Here is a 13,880-nt window from a genome sequence, read left to right as displayed (position 1 = left end):
GTCTCAGCCTATCCTATACCTGTTCCTCATACTAATGGACGTTTCATCATCTGCCTCTATCAATCCTGTTCTCTTTATAGGCTTGGATTGCCTTTAGGAAGAAAGGAAAAACCCAGCGTGCTTCAGGATGGCTCCTTGGGGTTTGTTAAGGGAAACTACGAAGAACAGAGACTCAAGTAATGGAGGGAAGCTTTGCTGGTTTTAACAATGGGCACTGCACCATTTCATTAATTCTTTCTGAAAGAAGCTCATTCAATTAATACCTGCTAGCTGTGAAAGGTATCTGCATATGAAAGCTGAATATCATGAAAGGATTTTATTAAACCAGGTATAGTGGCTAGTTGGCTAAACAGTGATTGGGGGTTAGTTTTCTCCTGCGCTCTTCGCAATTACCCACTAAATAAGGAACCATAATAGTAATAATAATGTAAAACAGTCTCTTTCCTGTTCTTTGGCCTCAGTTTTGGAGATCAAAGTCCAGGAACTGGAATGAGGGAATACCACAGGTGAATAAAGATCTTTGCATTTATGGAAATTGCGTGGCCCTTTGAAGATTCTGAATGGTGGATTGGATGAGTGAAATCAGTGTGGGACAGAGAGTGTTCTTTAACTGGCCTCAGGGAAGGTAGTCTTCTCAGACCAATCTCTTATTTGCTACCCTATTTTCCTTCTCTACTGCATCAATCGGTGATATTTATTGAGAGCTTCTTGTGTTCAGAGCACTGTACTAAGCACTTTCCCCTCTCAGGGTCACACCTGGAGAGTTTCCAGTACTCTACCAGTCTCGACTGCGGGAGGGAGAGTCAAGCAGAAACTGATGCATTCCATTGCTAGCTTGGGCAGTGGCTAGCGAGTGGAAAGCAATCTGCTACAACCAAAACTCACCTGTGCTGACAGCAGCAGCATGGGAGAGAGTCGAGGGCAGGGACTCAAGTTGACTGCATGGAAGGAGGCAATGGTAAAACACTTCTGTATTTTTACCAAGAAAACTCTATGGATACACTATCAGAACGATTGTGGTTGGAGGTGGGGCATTCTGGGAGAGACGTGTTCATGGCATCGCTATGGGTCAGAGATGACTCGATGACATAAGACAAGACTAAGCACTTAGGGGAGGATATTAAACTAATAAGAACTGTGGTTTCTGTTAAGTGCTTACTACGTGCCAGGCACTGTACTAACTGCTGGGATGGATACAAGCAAACTGGGTTGGAGATCCTGTGTCAAATGAGGCTCGCAGTCCAAATCCCCATTTTACAGATTAACTGAGGCACAGAGAAGTTAAGTGATTTGCCCAAGATTACACAGCAGAAAAGTGGCAGAGTTTGGAGCAAGGCCCTACTGAGAGCTCACCTCCTCCAGGAGGCCTTCCCAGACTGAGCCCCTTCCTTCCTCTCCCCCTCATCCCCCTCTCCATCCCCCCATCTTACCTCCTTCCCTTCCCCACAGCACCTGTATATATGTATATATGTTTGTACATATTTATTACTCTATTTTACTTGTACATGTCTATTCTATTTATTTTATTTTGTTGGTATGTTTGGTTTTGTTCTCCGTCTCCCACTTTTAGACTGTGAGCCCACTGTTGGGTAGGGACTGTCTCTAGATGTTGCCAATTTGTACGTCCCAAGCGCTTAGTACAGTGCTCTGCACATAGTAAGCGCTCAATAAATACGATTGATGATGATGATGATGATGATGATAAGAACCCATGCCCTTCTGACTCGACTAGGCAATGCTGCTCTCAGGGACTTTACTGAGGGAGACAGACATAAGTAATCTCTCCATAACCACTTAGGTACTTACCCCCATCACTTCTCCCAAAGAGCACTTATACTTGGCTGTCTCCCTTGCTGGATTGTAAACTCCTCAAGGCGGGGAATGTGTCTACTTACTTTTGTTTTTAAGGCTTCCTACGTCTCAAGAGCTGTTCTAAGCACAGGGCTCACTCTATTGTACTCTCCAAAGTGCTTAGTACAGTACTCCGCAAAGATTAAGCACTCAGTAAATACTGTCGATTGATTGCCAGCAGATGAGTGGTCTAACCCAGGACCTAACTCAACAGACCGAGTTTCTTTTCCTCATCTTCCCTGCTTTCCCATTCATTAGCTTTGGTGCTGTCCATGGGATTCCCTGTTTGGTTTTCACCCACGTAAAGCATTCAGGCTATTGTGGAAAGAGAGAAGAGCAAGACTACAGACTGGTTTTCTTTACATTCAGGCCCTAGCTTTAAAAAGAGAGCAAGACTTAGAGTTGATAAGCAAAGTTGGGCTTTGAAATGGGAAGTCAGGTTTGCCAGAGAGGTCTCTTGGCAAAGTATGAGCAAAAATGTTCCCTCTAAATTGAGGTGGGCACAGCAGTGCCATGCACAGTGGGCCCAACTTCTCCTGGTATCCTCTCTCAAGTTGGTGTCTTGGGAACCATATTTTATGATGGAGATCTGTCCTGCACCTTGAACGCTTAACGTTATTGGAGTGTATTAAAACTTAGCAATTTCAGGCCCGGTTGGATAGGCCTTCTGTTATTCACAAGCTGGTATTTTGTCTTTGCCAGCACTTCATAAATACGTGAAGGTTGATTCTTTTGGTCCATTTAAGGTAAACTCATTTTTCTCATCCATCCAGATGAGTTTGCTTGTAGCTAGGAATGCTCAGTCCTTTTCAAATACTGCTTAGCCAGCTATCTCTTGCCAAAGTGATGTCCATATGAGCATAAAGAATGCTAAATGATACCTTTTTATGTTACACTCGAGACATATTTTTGTTATAAATGGGAATAAATTGAATTTGGTTTGTGTGATGTATGAGCCTCAGGCTTGCTGCTCCAATCAATGTTGGAGGGTAGTTAGAGGAGAGTTCATTTATTTTCTGATGCATAATTTCTTTGCTGGCATTTTTCTGGAGATGGACGAAGGATATTGGCTGCTGTTAACTTTTGGTGGCTGTTGTGAGGTGTATTCCAGTCTCTCTCTCAATCTGATTCACTCTTTCTCTCTCTCTCTGTGAGTAGACAGTCAACTCTCCCTCCTAGGAAAGACAAACACCAAGAACAAAGGCTAAAGGGGAGGTCAGCCATTCTTGTGAAGCAGAGTGCTGCAACTGTAGTGAGAAAAAGGTCCCTTTTCTTCAGAATTGCATTGCAAGTGACTATGGATCCACTGGCCACATTTAGAAACTTTTCTGGGAAAATCCTCAGATCAAATTCCACCTCCACCAAATGAATATATGATGAGAAGGTTATCTAGAGCATGATTTCCCCTCCCAAGGGAAAACCCCAACCAGTCCTTAGAATGGTACCTAATAAAAGGCTGAGAGTAACCACACTACATTTTCCTCCAACAGTCTTTTTTTAAAAGTGGTGTTTAAGTGCTTCCTGTGAATAAAGCACTGTACTAAGCACTGGGGTAGATATAAGTTTATCAGGCCTGTACAGTCCCTACCCCATATTGGGCCCTCAATTAAGAAGGAGGGAGAGCCACTACTGAATCCCCATTTTTCAGCTAAGGAAACTGAGGCTTAGATAAATTGACTTGCCCAAGATCACTCAGCAGGTAAGTGACAGAGCCTAGATTAGAACTCCGGTCCTTTGGTCCCCAGGCCCGTGCTTTTTGGGGGGCTCCTACTAGCAGGCACATGCTGAGAGAAAGAGGGTAGAGGTTAGAGGTTGGTCTAATGGAAAGACATAGGACTAGGAGTGAGGGGACCTGGGTTATAATCCTGCCTCCACCACTTGCTTCCTGTGTCCCTGGGAGGGTCACTTGGCTGCTCTCTGCCTCAGTTTCCCCATCAAAAAGTGGGGATTAAATATTTGTTCTCCTTCACCCTTGGACTGTGAGCTCCATGTGGGACGGGGACTGTGTCTGATCCGATTGTACTGTACTTATCCTAGCTCTTAGCACACTGTCTGGTCCATAGTAGCCACTTAACGCATGTCACTATTATTACTTTTTTATGGTATTTGCTAAGTGCTCACTTTGTGCCAGGCACTGTACTAAGTGCTGGGGCAGATACAAGATAATCAGATCAGACACAGTCCATGCCCCACTTGGGGTTCACAGTTTTACTCCCTGTTTTACAGATGAGGTAATTGAGGCACAAAGAAGTGAAGTGACTTGCTCAAGGTTAAACAGTAGACAAGTGGTAAAACTGAAATTAGAACCCAGATCCTTCTGACTCCCAGGCTTGTGCTTTATCCAGTAGACCATGCTGCTTCTCATTATCAAGGGGAAAAGGAGAGCCCATGTTGGGCCCTAACCTGAAGGCCCCATGTCACCCTCCCCACATCCACACTGTGTGCAGTGATTGCCTATCAAGGATCACCCAGAAAAAGGGGAGGAGAATTAAAGTTGTTGTGTCACTTTGCGATCTTGGTGGTGGTTTCCAATGGCAGAAGAGTGGTTTCCGATGGTGAACAAATCTACATGCACTCAGCCTCTCTCATTTGTGGGGCAGGGTGAGAAGACGGTCTAACTAGGGCCCACAGGCTTGCTCTGGGACAGCTCAACCTATCCCAATGTAGTGGGAAAATTGAAGAAACTGTGGCAATATCTCTGAGAGAATGGAGGTAGGCATGCGGGGTGGAGGTGTGAAAGACTTGTGGTGTGTTCCTCAGTGGCTTCTTGTTAGATCCACCCACAGGGCTCCCTTCAGGGTTGAGGACCCTGAGAATCTTGCTCTATGCAGGGACATCTAATTCAATTTTTGGCTGAACTAGGGAAGATGTTTCCTCCCCCTCTTCCGCTATCCAGTAGTGGTTGAAATTGTTGCATTAAAAAAAAACAGTGTAAGTGAAGCTGAGGAGACTCAAACACTGGGTTTGATTATAAAGTAGGGTAAGCTCCTTGAGGGTAATAGTAATCAATGTGATTTTTAAGTTCCTCTGAGCTAAGTGGCTTCTTTGAGTAGATAGAAGATTACAGATCAGACACAGTCCCTCCTCCAAATAGGTCTCATGATAAGAAATGAGGACACTGATGCACAAAGAAATTAAATGACGTATTCAAGGTCAAGTGAGAGAGATGGGATTATTGAACCCAGGTTTTCTGGCTCCCAATTCTAATAATAATAATAATAATAATAATAATATTAAATGTTTACTACAAGCCAACCACTGTACTATGCGTTGGGGGTAAAATCAAAATAATCATATTGGACATAGTATTTATGAAGTGTTTACCATGTGCAGAACACTGAACTAAATGATGAGCACTGTACTAAGTCCCTGTATTTCATCAGGCTCGCAGTCCAAGGGGGAGGGATAACAGACATTTAATCCCCATTTTACAGATGTGGAAACTGAGGCACAGAGATGTTAGATGATTTTCCCAAGGCCACACAGCAGGCAAATGGCAGAGGCAGGACTAGAACCCAGTCCTGTGCCCTTTCCACTAGACCATGCTCCTTCTCAGTACAAAATCTTGGTGAATCACCAGGACTTAGTATTTTGACCTAAAGTGGATAGGACATTTGAATTTAGACCTCTTAAACCCAATTCAGTCACCCTCTATATACAGCTTGTCCTTCATGTTCAAAGGAAATGATTCCAATGGCAAGATCTTGTCTCTGTGTGCGTGGGTGGTTAAAATGGCTGATGAGCTTAATTTACTTGAGCAGATAGGTCTTCTCACTTTGCATATCAATGAATCAATCGTATTTATTGAGCGCTTACTGTGTGCAGAGCACTGTATTAAGCGCTTGGGAAGTACAAGTTGGCAACATATAGAGACAGTCCCTACCCAACAGTGGGCTCACAGTCTAAAAGCATATGGGTTTTGTCCCATTAGGGGCCTGTCTGTTTTTGAGTCTGCCTTTTGGATTGTTGATCTTTGTAATGTTGGGAAGCAGCATGGCCTAGTGGATAAAGCAGGGGCCTGAGAGTCAGAGGACCTGGGTTCTAAACCTGACTCTGCCACTTGCCTGCTGTTTGATCTTGGGCAAATCACTTAACTTCTCTGGGCCTCAGTTTCCTCAACTGAAAAATGTGGATTCTGTGCCTGTTCTCACTCCTGTTTAGACTGTGAGTTCCATGTGGGACAGGGACTGCATTTGGCCTAACTCACTTTTATCAACCCCAGTTCTTAGAAATGTGCTTGACACATAATAAGCACTTAGCAAATGCCATAAAAAGTATGCTAGAGGAGAGTAACCCCCCAAAAGTGCCTGATGGGGGCAGTGCCTGTCCTCCCCCTGTCTTTCCCATCACTGTAGATGACACCACCATCCTTTCTGTCTCACAAGCCCGTAAACTTGGTGTTATCCTTGGCTGCTCTGTCTTATTCAACCCACATATTCAATCCAATGTAAGATCCTGTCGGCCCCACCTTCGAAACGTCGCTAAAATCCACTCTTTCCTCTGCATCCAAACTGCTGCCACGTTGATACAATTACTCATCCTATCCTGCCTGGATTACTGAATCAGCCTCTTGCTGGCCTCCCAGCCTCTTGTCTCTCCCCACTCCAGGCAATACTTCACTCTGCTGCCCGGATCATTTTTCTATATAAGAACGTCAGGACACGTTTCCCCACTCCTCAAAAAACTCCATGGTTGCCCATCCACCTCCGTATCAAACAAAACTCCTCACCATTGGCTTCAAATCACTCTGCTCTCCTATTACAACCCAGCCTGCACACTTGGCTCCTCTAATTCTAATCTTCGCATTGTGCCTTGATCTCGTCTATCGCACCGCCAACCCTTCACCCATGTCTTGCCTCTGGCCTGGAACATCCTCCCTCTTCAAATCTTCTTTGGGAGATGCAACGTGGCTCAGTGGAAAGAGCCTGGACTTGGGAGTCAGAGGTCATGGGTTCTAATCCCAACTCCGCCGCTTGTCAGCTGTGTGACCTTGGGAAAGTTACTTAACTTCTCTGTGCCTCAGTTCCCTCATCTGTAAAACGGGGATTAAGACTGTGAGCCCCAAGTGGGACAACCTGATCACCTTGTATCGACCCCAGCACTTAGAACAGTGTTTCACACATAGTATGCGCTGAACAAATACCATCATTTATTATTATTATTTTTATTATTATTTCCCCTATTTCAAAGCCTTCTTGAAGCCACATCTCCTCCAAAAGGCCTTTCCTAACTAAGCCCCTCCTTCCTATTCTCCCACTCCCTTCTGCATCACCCTAACTCGCTCCCTTTGATATTCCCCCCTCCCAGACCCACAGCACTTATGTACATGCCTGTAATTGATTTATATTAATAGGTATCTCCCTACCACTAGACAGTAAACTCATTGTGGACAGGGAATGTGCCTGTTTATTATTGTATTGTACTCTCCCAAGCACTTAGTGCAGTGCTCTGCACACAGTAAGCGATTATAACTACGATTGAATGAATCATCATCATCATCAATCATATTTATTGAGCACTTACTATGTGCAGAGCACTGTACTAAATGCTTGGGAAGTACAAATTGGCAACATATAGAGACAGTCCCTACCCAACAGTGGGCTCACAGTCTAAACGGGGGAGACAGATAACAAAACCAAACATACTAACAAAATAAAATAAATAGAATAGATATGTACAAGTAAAATAAATAAATAAATACATAGAGTAATAAATATGTACAAACATATATACATATATACAGGTGCTGTGGGGAAGGGAAGGAGGTAAGATGGGGGGGATGGAGGGGGGATGAGGGGGAGAGGAAGGAAGGGGCTCAGTCTGGGAAGGCCTCCTGGAGGAGGTGAGCTCTCAGCAGGGCCTTGAAGGGAGGAAGAGAGCTAGCTTGGTGGATGGGCAGAGGGAGGGCATTCCAGGCCAGGGGGATGACGTGGGCCGGGGGTTGACGGCGGGACAGGCGAGAACGAGGTACAGTGAATGAATGAATGACAGTTTGAGACGGGGCCTTACTGTTTGAATGAATTGCTTCTTCTGCTCACTGTACAGCAGCTGCTCAAAAATCCTGCTGTCCTCCTCTCTCCTTCCAAGTCCTACCCATTGGAGCTGCCTGCTATGAGCACAGTGATGTGTTTCTGCCTGTTGTCTGTTGAACATGGGTGAGCTGGGCAGATGGCACCTATGGATTTCAAGACCAGGTACACTGCTGCTTGTGGCCATGGATGTCCAAAACAAATCTAATAACAGTTTAAGAAAGAACATTTCCGGAATTGGTCTTCATCTAAGCATTTGTACTGTCACGGTTTGTCACAGCAGCGCCCAGAAGCATGAAGGAGAACTAACTTCAGGCAGGGTTTTCCAGGAGACTGAGTCCTTGTGTGAACTTCCTGATTATGCCATCAGCCTGCTTGATTGACAGCTGCTCCTGGGGGTTATTGGCAGTTCTGTACTCCCAATCCATGCTTCCCGAGTTACCCTCCCAAACCCTACTCAGGGCAGAGTTTGGTGGAAAGACAGGCCCCCTGAGTGGGAATCATAAAAAAAATCTTGAAGTTTAATACATCAAACCTATTTGTGCTGGGGACCAATAAATGTCATACACTGATAAATGGCCGTCTGTGGGCAAAGGTTTATTTCAGTCACATTTTTCTGATGTTTCACACAACAGTAGACAGTTAAGGCTTTTCATCAAAAATGTCCCTAGGTTTTTACTACAAGAAATGTGGTTGCCTTTTTCATTTCAATGTGGATTCAAGTGTTGGTCTTATATGGAGGCTGTCAGGGTGGCCAAACTGTAGTCAGAGTTTGTAGCAAAAGGGAAACATAACGGAATGGAACATGGTCTCCTAAATGTTTATTCATCCCGGGAAGACCCAGATGAACGTTATCATCATCCCAAATGCTATGTTGCCCAATGCATATCAGGCCCTCAAAGTGGAAATTTGTATATGAAAAAATATATTCACCTTGTTCAGACATGGTCAGCATGCTGGGACAGGCAGAAACACTGTAGAGTGCAAGCAATTTCAGTAGCAGCGCTTCTGAGCTCTGGGTTCAGAACAGGTACTCTGAAGGGAACTGTCAGACCAGCGCTCACCTCGGGGTTGAACAGCAGGAGAGTTCAAAACTGTGGCCAACTCAGACCCCACGATGGAACTGCTAAGAGTTCTGGAGTCTAGTTACACAATTTCAGTAACATTGCTTCTGTACTCTGGATCTAGAATAGGTACTCCAATAGGAATGCTAGTCCAGTGCTCATTTGGGTGTCGAACAGCAGCAGATTTCTAAACTGTAGACTAGGTAGATATCACAATGGAGCTGCTAAGAGTTCAGACATCTGAACGAGTGCCTGACAAACAGCAGAGGAAGAAAGCCAGGGACAGAGAAAAATGATTGCACGTTTGTCTAGCTGCAGAGAGAATTGAATGAGCTGGAATTGCAGTAGGTAAAATAGACTTAGATTGTAAACTCCTTGAGGGCAGGGAACATATATGTGAATTCTATTGCACTCTCTCAAGTCCTCAGTTCCAGAAAGTGCTCAGTAAATGTTGAATGATTGGAATTTACTTTCAACATAGAAATCTGTTCTATAATGAAAGAGAGGTTTTGGTTTGGAAAAGGTTCTTTGAGGGTGCCCATCTGTGTGCTGTGACTTTGGTGGAGACCTACCAGCTGTGGGATGAATTGATTTACCTCTAGAAGGTTCAGGCCTGGGTCTGATTCAGTATAAGTATGAAGAGTGAACTTAAGGCATTTTTTAAAGTGGGGGAGTCAGGAGACCTGGGTTCAAATGCTGACTCTTGCAATCAATTAGTGATATTTATTGAGTGCTTACTGTGTGCAGAGCATTGTACTTTCAGTTACCTATTGTGTCACCTTGGGTAAGTCACTTAAAATCTCTGTGGCTCAGGTTTGTCATCTGTGAAAATGGAGTAAGATACTTCTTCCCCTTCACCTTAGAATGAGAGCCCCATGGCCCAGAGACTATGTCTGATCCGTTTATGATATGTATGCCACGTAGTTTAATGCAGTGCTGGGGCACTAATAAGTAGAACACAGGCCTGGGCATCCGAAGGTCATGGGTTCTAATCCCAGCTCTGCCACTTGCCTGCTGTGTGACTTTGGACAAGTCACTTCACCTCTCTGTACCTCAGTTACCTCATCTGTAAAATGGGGATTGAGACTGTGAGTCCCACATGGGACAGGGACTGTGTCCAACACAATTTAGTTGTATCCACCCAGCAGTTAGTACAGTGCCTGGCACATAGTAAGTGCTCAACAAATACTACAATTATTATAAAAACTTAATAAATAGCCCAATTATTAGCAGGGAATTTTAACCTTTCCTAGAAAGTCTATCCTTCAAAGTTTCACATGTATTATTTTCCATTACATACCTTCCTCTCACCCCTCTGCCTCTTCACATTTCCCATTCCCATTCAGGAAACCCCTCACCTTCTTCACCTTCCCACATCTCTACTTACATAAAATCATTCCCCTAGAGAGAAGCAGTCTCTGTGGTGTAGCAGAAAACAGTGATAGTGGCCTGGAGGAATGAAGCAGGGCAAACTCTTATCAAGTCGCTCCTGCAACTAAATTAAGGCTGAGTCCCTATGGTCTGTCCGTATTGTTAGCCATGATAACCATGACCCTTATAGTGCCTTGAGTTATTCCTAGAGATGGAAACCCACTGACAACTTCTGCAACAGAGAGCAGCCTTGGGAATTTGTGCTTAGAAACCCAGAAGTTGAATGTTCAGTAAATTGTAAAAACCTTTACTGCTATCCCTGTTAATTTTATTTGCTCCTTTGCTACAGATGACAGCACCTTTATAGACCCCTATTTCATTTGCCTAATAAAGCCTCAGTTATTGAACACCACCACCCAAGATCATTTTTATCACCCACAATCAAGTGCATCTCAGCTTTTAGGAGACAGGCTGATTAGCTGCCCTTCCTTTCAGAGATCCCAGGGCTGGTTGCTCCTGTTAACTTTTACCACCCAAGTCGATTTCTAACACATCTCACTCTTCGCACCGACCGAGCAAATGCATAAATAAAAAATGGCTCAGGCTCCACTGCTCTCTGCCATTTAAATCCCCATTTATCTCCCTCCGGGATGCCAGCAAGGAAACTTAGTGCTGAGTTTTGGTTGTCAGGAAGGGCATGCTGCTCATGACCTCCTTTGCAATAAATATTTGGTCCTCCCAACAATTCTGACATCATGGAACCGGCAGTCAAGGACGGTGGGGTGTGGGGGGAAGAGCGTGTGGTGGCATAGGGCCAGGTTTCCAAGAAGCCCCTCTGAGAAAACATGCCGGCAGAGTTTCTCTCTTGTTAGGGATTATTTGTTGCTGCCTCCAGTTGAATGTTTCTCAGCACCAGAAATGCATGAGTGGGGCACAAAGTGAAGTGGAAACATGGAAGCTTTCCAGCTGATTAGATCAGTAAAGAGAGTCCCATCCATTCACTCTGAACCCAAAGTGGCTTTGGAGGCTGGTTTCCCCAGAACAAATGGAAGTTGAGCTTTGGAAACGATCAGTTCTTCTCATCTATGTGGTTGACCAGCTGGACCAATTCAGTCCTCTAAGGGCATTTTTGTTTCAACTGAATAATCTGGTTTGGCCGTCTACCTCAGTCAGATGGACTGGATAATTCAATCAATGGTATTTCAATCAATCAATCATATTAACTGAGCAGTTCCTGTGTGCAGAGCACTGAACTAAATGCTTAGGAGTGTATTTATTGAGTACTTATTGTGTGCAGAGTACTGAACTCAGCACTTGACACCATGGTACAACAGAGTTGGTAGACATGCTCCCTGTCCACCAGGAGCTGCTGGGTAAATAGGAACCTTTCCCCAGTGCTCTGGTTGTATATTTTCCAGAGTCAATGACAGTTTTAGAGCCAGGACTAGGGGACAATAATTTGTTTGATAAATGAGCAGGGTAGGTCAAGATATGTTACTCCAAGAGTTAGAAATCTGATGTCCTATACAAAATGCTTTCAAGCTATTTCAAGGAGATACCAATCCCTGCAGTTTCCTGAGATTGGCCCTGGTCTACATTTTTGGGCTAGCTCAGCCTGCTTGGTGCTCATTACAGTGGACAGTTACTCCTAGCTGTTGGTCCAGTGGAAAGATCATCGTGAGCCCTCTGAGGGACAGGGACTGGGTCTAATTCCTAACTGTGTATTCTCTTCCAGAGCTCAGTACCCTGCTCTGCCCTCAGTGAGTGCTTAATAAATGCTAGCATTATTACCCCGGAAATAAGGAGTTCTGGGTTCTAATCCTCGCTCAGTGCAAAAGGAATGCTGGGGCTCCGTCATCAGTGGTGAAGATTCTTGACCAAATAACCAGCTAAGGCATTCTGTGAGGTGGGCAAGCCCAGTAGGAATCTTGAAAAATGTCTGAGCAACATGGGTAGCAAAGATCATGGCAGTACATATTTACTATTCTACTTATTTTGTTGCTGATGTGCATCTAGCTTTTCTCCTATTCATTCTGATGACTTGACACCTGTCCACATGTTTTGTTTTATTGTCTGTCTCCCCCTTCTAGACTGCGAGCCTGTTTTTGGGTAGGGACCGTCTCTATATGTTGCCAATTTGTACTTCCCAGGAGCTTAGTACAGTGCTCTGCACACAGTAAGTGCTCAATAAAAACGATTGAATGAATGAATAAATGAGGCAACTTCCAGGATGCCTGCCAGGTTAGGGCACTTTAGCCATAAGTGAGTCCTGCATATAACCTTTACAATGTGATAAGACCCTGCCCTGTTAGTCTGGGGAAGTGGCATGGTCTTGGGGACAGAGTGAGGTCTTAGGAGTTAGAGGGCATGGGTTCTAATACCAGCTCTGCCATGTGTCTGCTGTGTGACCTAGGGCAAGACACTTCACTTCTCTGTGCCTCATCTGTTACCTCATCTATAGAGTAGGGATTAAAACTATGACTCCCATGTAGGACAGGGGCTGTGTCCAACCTGATTACCTTGTATCTACTCCAGTGCTTAGAACAATGCTTCTAACATCATAAACGCTTAACAAATACCACAATTATATTATTATCTTGTTCCATCACATGCCCCAGAAAGGGCAGGGAAGAGAGAATAGTCATGTCCTGCCCAAACAACAATCATTTTAATCAATCCCTTTGTATAGGTTTTGGATGCTGAAGTCTAAGTGCCAAGGCTGGATGGGAAACCTATCTGTCACTTTCATCACAATGAATAACAATTGCAGGCATTCTTTGGCCACTTAATTCATGAGTAAAACTGAGGTCTTAAAACCAAGGCTAGCTATCTAGATGTGTTTGGAATGGCTGTTTTTTTATGGTATTTGTTAAGTGCTTACTAGGTGTCAAACACTGTTCTAAACACTGAGAAGCAGCATAATCTAGTGGATAAAGCATGGGCCTGGATGTCAGAAGGACCTGGGTTCTGCTCTCCACACCACCACTTGTCGGCCAAATGACCTTGGTCAAGTCACTTCACTTCTCTGTGCTTTAATTACCTCATCTGTAAAATGAGGAAAAAGACAGTGAGCCCCATGTAGGACATGGACTGTGTCCAATTTGATTAGTTTGTATCTACCCCAGTGCTTAGTGCAATGTCTGGCACAAAATAAATACTGAACAAATACCATAAAAAAAAACCTTAGTTCAGACACAGTCCATAGCCCACATGGGGCTCTTAGTCCAAGTAGGAGAGAGAACAGGTATTTAATCCCCATTTTACAGTTGAAACTGAGGCACAGAGAAATTAATTGAGTTGCCTGAGTTCACACAGCAAGCAGTTGGCAGGACAGGGATTAGAACTCACATCCTTTGACTCCCCATCTGTGCTCTTTCCACGAGGCCACACTGCTTCTCCTTTGAAGTTCTTGCAACTTGCGGAAGTAGGAATTGAGGATTTTCTTTCTGTGTAGCCCTGAGTCTGAATATTTGGTCTAATTTGCTCATAAATCAGGATACTGAATGAGAGAGGAATAATAGGAGGTTGAATGAAGGCAGCTCCTGCTATACGGGGAGAAATGCAT

The 13,880-nt window shown here is 44.3% G+C and overlaps 1 protein-coding gene and 1 non-coding gene across 4 annotated transcripts in view; both read left to right on the top strand.

The window, feature by feature from the left end:
* The window catches only part of GRID1 (glutamate ionotropic receptor delta type subunit 1), an 876,503-nt gene that overhangs the window by 577,985 nt on the left and 284,638 nt on the right, over positions 1 to 13,880 (top strand). The gene's annotated exons all lie outside the window — the stretch shown is intronic.
* On the top strand, positions 739 to 876 carry LOC119926289. The gene has a single exon (XR_005450177.1). It is a non-coding gene; the product is annotated as a small nucleolar RNA SNORA7 (small nucleolar RNA).

The sequence above is a fragment of the Tachyglossus aculeatus genome, chromosome 3, assembly GCF_015852505.1.
Source record: "Tachyglossus aculeatus isolate mTacAcu1 chromosome 3, mTacAcu1.pri, whole genome shotgun sequence".
In the NCBI taxonomy this organism is placed as follows: Eukaryota; Metazoa; Chordata; class Mammalia; order Monotremata; family Tachyglossidae; genus Tachyglossus; species Tachyglossus aculeatus.
The sequence above is the reverse complement of the archived record's forward strand: the minus strand, read 5'-3'. Positions and strand labels throughout refer to the sequence as shown.